This window comes from Populus euphratica, unplaced genomic scaffold (genome assembly GCF_000495115.2).
Source record: "Populus euphratica unplaced genomic scaffold, PopEup_1.0 scaffold221.1, whole genome shotgun sequence".
Lineage (NCBI taxonomy): Eukaryota > Viridiplantae > Streptophyta > Magnoliopsida > Malpighiales > Salicaceae > Populus > Populus euphratica.
This window is the reverse complement of record NW_011499927.1, coordinates 448,969-459,506: the sequence shown is the minus strand read 5'-3', so window position 1 is coordinate 459,506 and position 10,538 is coordinate 448,969.

Genomic DNA, 10,538 nt, shown 5'->3' with positions numbered 1-10,538 from the left:
CTGTGTTATTTATTACTTCAACATTCCTGTACTTGGAAGAAGATATCAATCTTTTAGTCGTGTCATTTGCCAATAATATTTGTCAGATTTTTTGTCCAATAACATAACTTACTACACAAGCTAGCAGGGAAAAAAAAAGAGTTGGTTGAGAAAAAAAATTTAAAAGTATCATTCTCTTATATGAAAAAATATTCATTAATTGACATGTGGACAATATTATCTCGAAAAGTTTGTTTTATCAAACTGTCACTTGTTATTGTTGTTAATAACTTATTTTGCCTATACTAATATAAATGTTTATTCAAAATCAAGATAGCTCATATTTTCATCTTTTATTCTTTAAACAAGCTCATCACTTTTCATTTTTAATGTAGGAACAAATTGCAAGTTGTTTTTAAAAGCTTAGATTGATGAAAGTAAACAAATTTATTCTTGTATTAATTAGACCATAACATTTTAGTCATAAACCCAATAGGCATTTTTATGTATGGGTTGCCCCATCGTGGGTCTTTCACATGTCTGTATGAATTATTTTATTAGGATTTTAATTTTAAAAGAAAGATGATATTTTTGCACATTCACCCTTAATAAGGAATCAATTCTGATATCTTCAATTTTAATACCAATTGATGTAGCTAACCCTAAAAAATAAGAATCAAGAAATAAAAGTTTATTGAAAAAAAGTCACAACAAAAATCCTAATTCATATTTTATTACTGTAATAATTATTTTTTTGGCAATCTACTCTTGAATCAATGATTATAATCTTTTAAATAGGTTTTAAACCAACCTTTAATAATCAGAATTCTAGTTCACATAGAAAAATAACACAAAACTTAAAAAATTAAGCAAAGATTATAAAATTAATAAGGATAGTAATAAGATTGATTGAAACAATATATTGTGGGTTTTTTTTTAAAGGCCTTCCCAAAATGAGTTGGCAAAGCTAGTTAGACCCCTATATAATGTGTTTGGTATTATGGTGCATGCTTCCCAAAATGAGTTGGCAAAGCTAGTTAGACCCCTATATAATGTGTTTGGTATTATGGTGCATGGTACTTTTCAAAAGAACTTTTCATTTAAAAATGTATTAAAATGATATTTTTTTTAGATTTTTTTTATTTTTGATATCAACACATCACAATCATCTACAAATACCTAAAAAACATTAATTTAATATTTTTTCAAACAAAAAATAATTTAAAAAGTGTGTTGTAACGCTAAAACAAACACTCACATAATAGGATCTATAGAACCTCTTTATAAAATTTAAGTTCAATTCAATGGTTACATCTAAAGTTATATACTTTTAAGTTTGATAGATCATTTAGTGCGATCATGCCTCATCTTGGGTTTGAGTTTGTCTATTTGGTCCATATATATATATAAAGCTATTTACATGATTCGAATATAATAAATCCTTATCTGATTGATCAAAACATCAGATATCAATTTTGAACCACCAATTCTATTAGAGCTAAAGTGTGAGCATATCATTATCTTAATCTTAATCATGCTTCTTCACTTCATTATTTATTGAGATCTTTTAAAGCCAAATTAAATGATGATAAAGTTTATGTTTCAACTTTTATCTACTAAAGTTATTGTTATCCTCTTTTTTTTTTGTTAGGATCAATACTTGTAAAGGTGAAAGTGATACCTAAAATATTTAGAATGGTATCTCAAGATTGGAATAAGCTTTATAATGAGATTGAATGACTTGAGCTTAATAAAAATATCATGATTATATAAGGGTGTGATCTTAATTCCATAAAAAAATCACCATTATAAAAAGATATATCTAAGCCTAATATAGGAAATAAAATAAATGGTTTTAGTTAAATCATGGCATAAATCATGCTCTTTAATTTATCTTCCTCACTCTCTTTAATCTTATTAGCAACTTAATTTTATTAGCAACTTAATTTTTATTGTATTGTGTTGGTGTTATTATTAGGAGTGATATTTTGGGTTTAGGTTTATGAAAGAAATTAGAATATTTTTAATCTATCTTTTAATTCACTTCCCTTTATAGGTCTCTAGGATTTTTTTGTTAGACAAATTAGATTTTGTTATGATTTGCTTCGAATTCAATTCATTGACAATCCTTGTTGTAACTTGATCTTGATTATATCTAAAAAAATAAAATATTGCATTTTATAATTTTTTTATTTTTTAGTATCGTCTTCGTTATAACTTGATTCTTTCATTAAAGGTTCTTATCATTCTATCTAGTTTAATTACAGTGGGTGTTACATATCAAACATCTCATCAATAAAACATAAGAAAATTATAAATTTTACTAATGATCAAACAATTAAAAAAGAAGATGAAGAAACTAAGTTTGAATTTTAATTAAATTAACTAAAAATTATAAGAATATAGGTTAGGTTTTTTTTTTTTAATTTTAAACTAAATAAATGTTAAACAAATTAAATTAATATTATTGGGGAAAATATGTATATGTTTTCCTCTAATTAGAAATTTTTTTAATTATAAATTAATTAAAATGAGATACATCAACCAAATAATTAGGTGTAAAGATGAGCAAATTGTTTCTTTGCTTTATTTGAAAAAATAACATATATTTTTCCCTAAAAATTAAAGATTAAAATAATATTCATCAAATATTTTAAAAAATGAAATAAAAATGTTGGTTAAGGTATGCATATTTTTTCTATAATTGTATTTTATTTATTTTATCTTTTCAGTTTTTTTATCATTTTGTCAAATTTTTAGTATGTAATTTCTTAATGTCTTAGGTGCATAAATTAATCTTTAACATGTGTCACTTATAATGTAAAGTAACTAAATGAAAGGTAAAAAATTGTAATAGAACCTAGAGTAGTAAATTATAATTAAAAAGAAAATAGAAAAAAATAAAAAAAATACATTGAAAAAGAACAAACTATTAACTTGTAAAAGATACTCAAACTTCAAGAAGCAACTACTAAGTATTAAAAGCTTTTGTTATCTTTTTCAATAGTTAGGTTTCATTTGATTGGTTATTAATAATGAAAGATTTGAAATGCAAATGAAGGAATTAAAAGAAAAATATATGGGTTTATATAAAACTTTTTGCTTATGAAGTTGTCAACATAAGGGATTAAAAATATGAAATGTCATGATGATTTTGTCGTTGTGATGATTTTGAATCCTGTTGATATAACAAAGATCATGGAATCCGTATAACCACAAGGAGTCGTTGTGAGGGTATAGACAACAGGTAAGTATCTTACACTATAACAATTTTATTTGGGTAGGTTGAAATGTTTTATCTATAATTTTCTTTAATATACAAATCAAAAGTAAGATATAAAAGAATAAAAAGAGTCAAAGAAGAAGAAAAGCAATGTGAGTTTTACCAGTTATCCAAGGTAATTTGGAAGCTAATAATATTAATATAATACATTGATATTGTCATTTACTTGAATTTGACTAGTCGTTCCAAGTTATTAAGGCTAATGATGTCAATGAATATATTGGTATTGATATTGATAAATTGGATAATCAACAATACTAAAATTTGATTAATCATTCCCGGTTTGAGAGACAAATAATATCAATTGTTTACATTGGTATCAACACTTCTTAAATTTGATTAGCCGTTCCGGGTTTGGGAGACTAATGATACCAATTGGTTATATTGATATCGACTTTTTTTAAATTTGATTAGTTGTTCTTAGTTTGAGAGACTAATGATACCAATGAGTTATATTGGTATTGATATTTCTCAAATTTAATAAGTCCTTTTCAGTTTGGGAGACCAATGATACAAATAGGTTGTATTGGAATCAACATTTCTAAAATTTAATTAGTAGCTCCCGATTTAGAAGACTAATGATACCAATGAGTTAGTTACATTGGTATCGATATTTTTCAAATTTGGTTAGTTGTTATCGATTTAAGAGACTAATGATACCAATAGGTTATATTGGTATCAATATTTTTCAAACTTGATAAGTCATTTTTGATTTTAAAGACTAATGATACAAATAAGTTATATTGGTATCAATATTTGTCAAGTTTGATTAGTCATTCTTGGTTGGGAGATTAATGATATCAATGAGTTATATTGGTATTGACATTTCTTAGACTTGATTAGTCATTTTTAGTTTGGGAGACTAATGATACTGATGAGGTTCATTGGTATTGGCATTAATACAAAACAAATATAATTGGAAAATAAACTTGATTAGCTAATTGCGGGTAATGAGAAGGTTAATGATGTTAATGAGTTCTTTGTCATCCATATGTATTATAAAACTTGATTTGCTAATTATCAAAATGAAAGTTAATGATATCAAATTTGTATTGGTATTGAGTAGTTACCCGGATTACAAGTAGATAATGATAGTATAAAGAAAATAGAACATGATTAATTATAATTTTATATATATGTGTGTGTGTGTGTGTGTGATTATATAATCTATTTATGTTAGTTTATAGTAATTTTTCACAAGATCATCTCATACGTGTCATGAGTAAATTTCCTTATCACTTATACTTTTATAAGCGAGGTATTATATCATATATTCTGACTTGTAATATAATTTTTTTTAAGCATATAAGATATGTTTTCTTAATCTTCTATTGTCGATATATTAACTTTAAGTAACCTATTATCTTTACTTGGTGTTAATGTTTGCTTGAATATTATGTTTATTCTTATCAATATATAATTATTATGTCATATAAATAATTGTACATGATGTTGTATGGTTTGGATTTAATTGATGAATGGTTGATATGGATGATGATCCAGAATAATTGAATAGTGGCTATTTGATAAGTCGATAACTTAGGATGTTCTATTTATAAAGGAAACTTTGCCACAATTTTAATTGAATGAGCGCAACTGAATATATATTTCTAATAATTCTACGACTTAAAAATGTGTTTTGTCCTGGAAATTTGGGGCTATTATAGAAGATAAGAACAAAACAGATGGTGATAAAAAAACCAAGTATAAAGTGATAAATATATCAAGTATAAAGAAAAAAAGGGAAAAAAAATCTAAGAAATTTTTTTTTCCAACAAAAAACACCCTAAAAAACTATAAATATGCCACCATTATAGTACTCATATAATTATGTCATTTCTATAGGAAAAAACAGTTTTCTTTTAGTCTATGTATTAGATATTTAACTCTCACTTCATCCTTAATTGGATAAAGTTTTTTCATAAAAAAAAATATTTTGGCATTTTCAATGTGTCTTTTGACAAAAAAATCTAATAATAAATTAAAAAGTCCATGCATGCATTTAATTAAATAAATTCAGAACCAATTATGCCAATAATCACAAAAAAATGTTTAACACATTTATTTAACTCTTCTCCGTATGGGTCAGATTATTTTTTTTTCTAACACAAAAAAATAAATGTGTAGGTGTTGTTAACAAAATAAAACAATGATCATATCCACTAATAAAAACATATAGGATCTCAAGTTAAATTTTAATGTAGTAGAAAAATGAAACAATGTTGTGAATACATTTTATTATATGATGATTCTCTTAATTGAGAAATGTAAGGATGTTATTTACATATAAATAAATAAATAAATAAATAATAAAATATAGAAACTTAAAAACTAAGATAAAATTGTTAACAGCAATGAAATTCTAAAATTAAAAAAATAATTCTTATAAAGTAATAAATGAATAAGTATGATATTTAACGATAATTCTTCTCTTTAATGCACATAATTTTTTTTTATCTTAGAAGTCACAATTTTTTACCAAGAATAAATAATATTTATTTTTAATAATAAATTTTATTTATATAAAACATAAATAAATCATAAATAAATTAGAATAATCTCTTTGAAATATTAAATACATAAAAAAAAACTAAAAACAGACTCTACTTCAAAAAAAGCTAAATAGACAATCTAAAAAACAAAAAAGAATAGATATTAATTTAAATATAAACTAAAATATTATTTTAAAAAATACATATTAAAAAACATCAATTAAAAAAGATTATTAAACTTGGTAAGACAATTTATGCACTTAGCTTATTTGAAAAAGAGAAGGACGACATATTATTTGTCCTATTAATAAATGAAACAAAAAAATTTAAAGGAAAAAATATGAAAAATTGTAAATAAATAAAGATAAAAACAAAAAGAATAATTATAAATAGGTTAAGTTTGAAATGATAAATATGTCAAATATAAAAAAAAAATAAAAAAATAAAAGTTAAAAAAAGTTTTTCCAACAAAGAAAAAAAAAAGTTACAAATTTACCTTCACTTCAATAACAAAATAAAAAATTATAAATTTGTCACCATTAAAGTAAAAAAATAGAAAAAATTACACAATTACTATTTTTTTCAGTATATAGTATAATAATAATTATAATTAGCAATGCTTTTCTTTTCTTTTCTATCCCGTACAACATTTAGCATTGCTTTGAGGAACTAGGAAGGCGTTCTTGGTTTCTGGGCTCATTCCTTCAATAATTGGTATGTGCATGGTATTATTGGATTTGTCTAAACATGAATCCTCGTCCCACCACTGTAGAAAAAAAAAGAACTGTGAGTAGAGAGATGAAGTACGTCAAGGACGGTGCTCGACATGATTATGCGAGGCTGACTGCTTTTTCATGAAGTCTTTTTTTTTTTTATATTTTAAAAATGTTTTTTAAAAAATTAATTTTTTTTATTTTAGATTACAGTTATATTTTAAATTATTTTATTATAAAAAAATAGAAAAACAGAACCTAGAATGCATTGGCTAGCGTCTTGTCCTCCTTCGTTTAATTTTTGTACTATAAGGCCTCCTTGGTTTTTGGACCACAGAAAGTGGATAGCTCAGCTTGTTCACTTATGGGTGTAATGGCATTTATTTTATCCTTAAATTGCTGGGATTGTAGCATGATAAGATTTAAACTATTAATTTTATCTATCATATCATCAAACTATTATTTAAGATTTGTTATTGAGATAAAAAAAAAAACATTTGATGTACCTAAATTAACATAGGTTGGTTGACTTGTAAAACTCACATGGATAATCTTGAATTTTTTTGAAAAAATTTCTCATGAATTAATACAATGTTAAAGTATTAAATTAATAAAAAATAGTATTTAATTAAAAAAAATTAAATAAACTCAAGTCAATCAAGAAAATTTGCAATGCAAGTCATGTATATCATTGAATTCAATAATTTTTTTATTTCAAGTTTTATTTTTTATTTAATTATACTATAACCATGATAATTTTTTATATGAAATATTTTTTTTAGAAGTAAAAAAGTCATGGTAGGCACGTGGTGATAAGATAATAATAACACATCATAAATGACAAAGGATGGTATTGTATTTTTTTAAGTTTGAGCTAAATAAAATAATAAATAATTAATAATAAATGATGAAATTGTAATGAGAGGAAAAAAACATTAACAAAACAAATAATAGGCCTAGTGGCCCAATGTGTTTGGGTATTAAAAAAATAGCCCAAACTATGCATGCTGACTTTTTGTTATTAAAAAAAATTTTAAAGTTATTTTTTTAAAAAATAATAGATAATGTATTGTAATAAAAAATAATATTTAATTAAAAAAATCTAAACAAATCCAAGTCAATTAAGAAAATTCGTAATGCAAATCATATATGTCATTGAATTCAATAATTTTTTTATTTTAAGTTTTATTTTTTATTTAATTATACTATAATTATGATAATTTTTTGTATAAAATATTTCTTTTAGAAGTAAAAAAATTATGGTAGGCACGTGGTGATAAGATATTAATAGTGCATCATAGATAACAAAGGATGGTATTGTATTTTTTTAAGTTTGAGCTAAATAAAATAATAAATAATTAATAATAAATGATGAAATTGTAATGAGAGGAAAAAAACATTAACAAAACAAATAATAGGCCTAGCGGCCCAATGTGTTTGGGCATTAAAAAAGTAGCCCAAACTGTTATTAAAAAAAATTTAAGTTATTTTTTTAAAAAAAATAGATAATGTATTATTTAGAATCTAGTAATTAAATGCAATTGGAAAAATAAAATTTTATATTTTTTAGTTTTAAAATTTATTTTTCAATATATTTTTAACCTGTAATATCTTGATAAATTAATTTATAATTTAAAAAACAACTGAAAATTTAAAATTAAAATTAATCCAAACCTGTAAGATTATTGTGGTTAGATCTGTCTCATAAGTAAAAAAAAATAAATCTAAATAAACCCATTGACACCGTAAATGTTTTTGTATTTAACCCCCATTTGCAACGATCCCGAAGCCATAAGCTTTGACCACCGAAGCTTGTACGCACCAAACCTATCAAAAGTGCCAGCCTCCTTTAGAGTCGTAGCAGCTCAACAAACAGGAGGAATATAGGCCCACAACCACTCATTTTCTCTGCCTAGTAAAGTGCACCTCCATTTGTCTGAGCCGCGTGCCTCTCATGGTTCTAGCACGGATGATGTAGATGCCTCTGTTCATGGGCAGCAACAGATTTGCACTGATGGGGATGGACAGTTTGTAAGACCTAACTTGCACTGAGGGAGATGGGGTCACCGTGCTTTGAGGTGACAATATGTCGATGGCTATGACATGACAAATTATGCATTCGGTTCTTGGAGGAAACATTTCCCGAAGGAAAGCCCGCTGCTTCCTTGAACATGTGCCCCATTCCCCCCCCGGGAAGCAGGAGATGTCGGGCCCTTGAGAAATTAATTTGGATTTCTTACACGTAACGTGCAATAATTAAAAAAATAGAGATGTGTTAGGTTTTGTTTTGGTAATGTGGTTTCACTGTATTTTTATTTTGTTTTTAGTTCTTTAATGAATTTCAAAGTGAAGAGCAATTTCTAATGTAATCTCGCTTTAAATTTAATCATATTTAATGGTTTGGTGAGGACAATCACAATAACAAGGGCTTCTTTGAAATTATGGAGTTATAAAATTAATTTAACCAAGATAAAAATATGATATCACTTTAATTATAAGGTGGCCACAACAAAGCATTTATCCACAAATATCATGGTTTTATGCATAAATGATTATTATGGTGTACTGATATTTTGTTTTGTGCACAAATGTTCATTATGATGCACTAATATTTACTTTGTCAATTTTGATCCTTTCATTTCCCTCGGGTTGCCAACATAGTATGGGTGAGAAGTTATACATAGCTAGCAAATTGTTAAAGCTCTGGTTAGGTAGGAGTGTTTGCGGCAACTAATAGACTTGTTTCGCATCATAACCCAAGTGGCAGTAGCAAAGCTAAAATTTTTTAAATAAGAAGACAAATTACTAATAAATACTAGATATTATATATTATGTAAACATGCGTTATATAAAAAAATTAATTTAAAACATATATACTAACTCATATCAAATGAAATTAATTTAAGAATACTTTTAAAATGAAAAAAAATTATATTATAATTATTCTTTTTGAATTTTTATCTTTTGAAACCACTTTATAATAACTTTATTATTAATTTCATTGAAGATATTTTTCTCAAAATAACTCAAACCATATAAAAAGATGTTGCCAGGAAAAAGATTTTGTAATGATTTTTAATAGCATGCATATAAGAAAATCCAAAAATGGATGATTTTCCACGAAACATGCATTTGCTTTATTTGGACATGAAGACACATAACATTCTTTTTCTCTTTTTTATTTCCCATATTTTTCTATAATTCCCTTTCCATTCATGGGGTTTTTCAACTCTTAATTTATGTTTTTGCACGTAAACATGCTTATAGAAAGTTAAGAGGGTAATTGCCCACTTATGCCTTAATATGGTTTCGTCCCTGCCAAGTGGGCACTGATTATATGCCATGGAATGACCTGAAAATGCCAAAAATAAGTTTTAAGAAGAAATCAATGGTTTTTTGATCAGTTTCCTACAAACAACGCCACTTATGAATTCCTAAAAATCCAAGTAGCTTAGAAAAGGGGCTCTCGGATTGGATAATCGGTTAATCATAGTCCTAGCCATCTCATCCATTCTCCTTAACCAAGATGGTTGATAACTTGTACTTGATACTTAGTAGGCCTATGTGGCTTGTGGCTAGTACCTACAAAAGATCTTGTTTTTTTTTCATGGATGTAGAGATTCTCAAATGCTTAGGTAAGTACATTTTAGAGCTAAAAAGTACTATAATATTCTAGATGGAGATGCTCTCAAATATGTATGCATTAAATAATGAAGATTGTAACATTATCTAGAAGGATTCATGGTTTATTTATAGCCCATGAGCTTTTTTTTTTTGTGGAGATAGGGGGTTTGAGTGTAACTTCAGCTTTTGATATTTTAAGTTGTATTCTGATTTATATTTCACTCATTTTATCTAGTAAAAAGACGGAGACATGGTAGGTCACGAGAGACTTTAATACACCAAATAGTATTGGTGAAGTGTAAACTTGTTTAATTAAGCCTATTTGTTGAAAAATAATTCCTTTATGATTTGAAGTAAAAATTTATAGAATTGATGATATCAGATTCATGTATTATGTTAGAATCCATGGGTGTAGCGAATCCAAACAAGCCTAGGGAGCAATGGAAA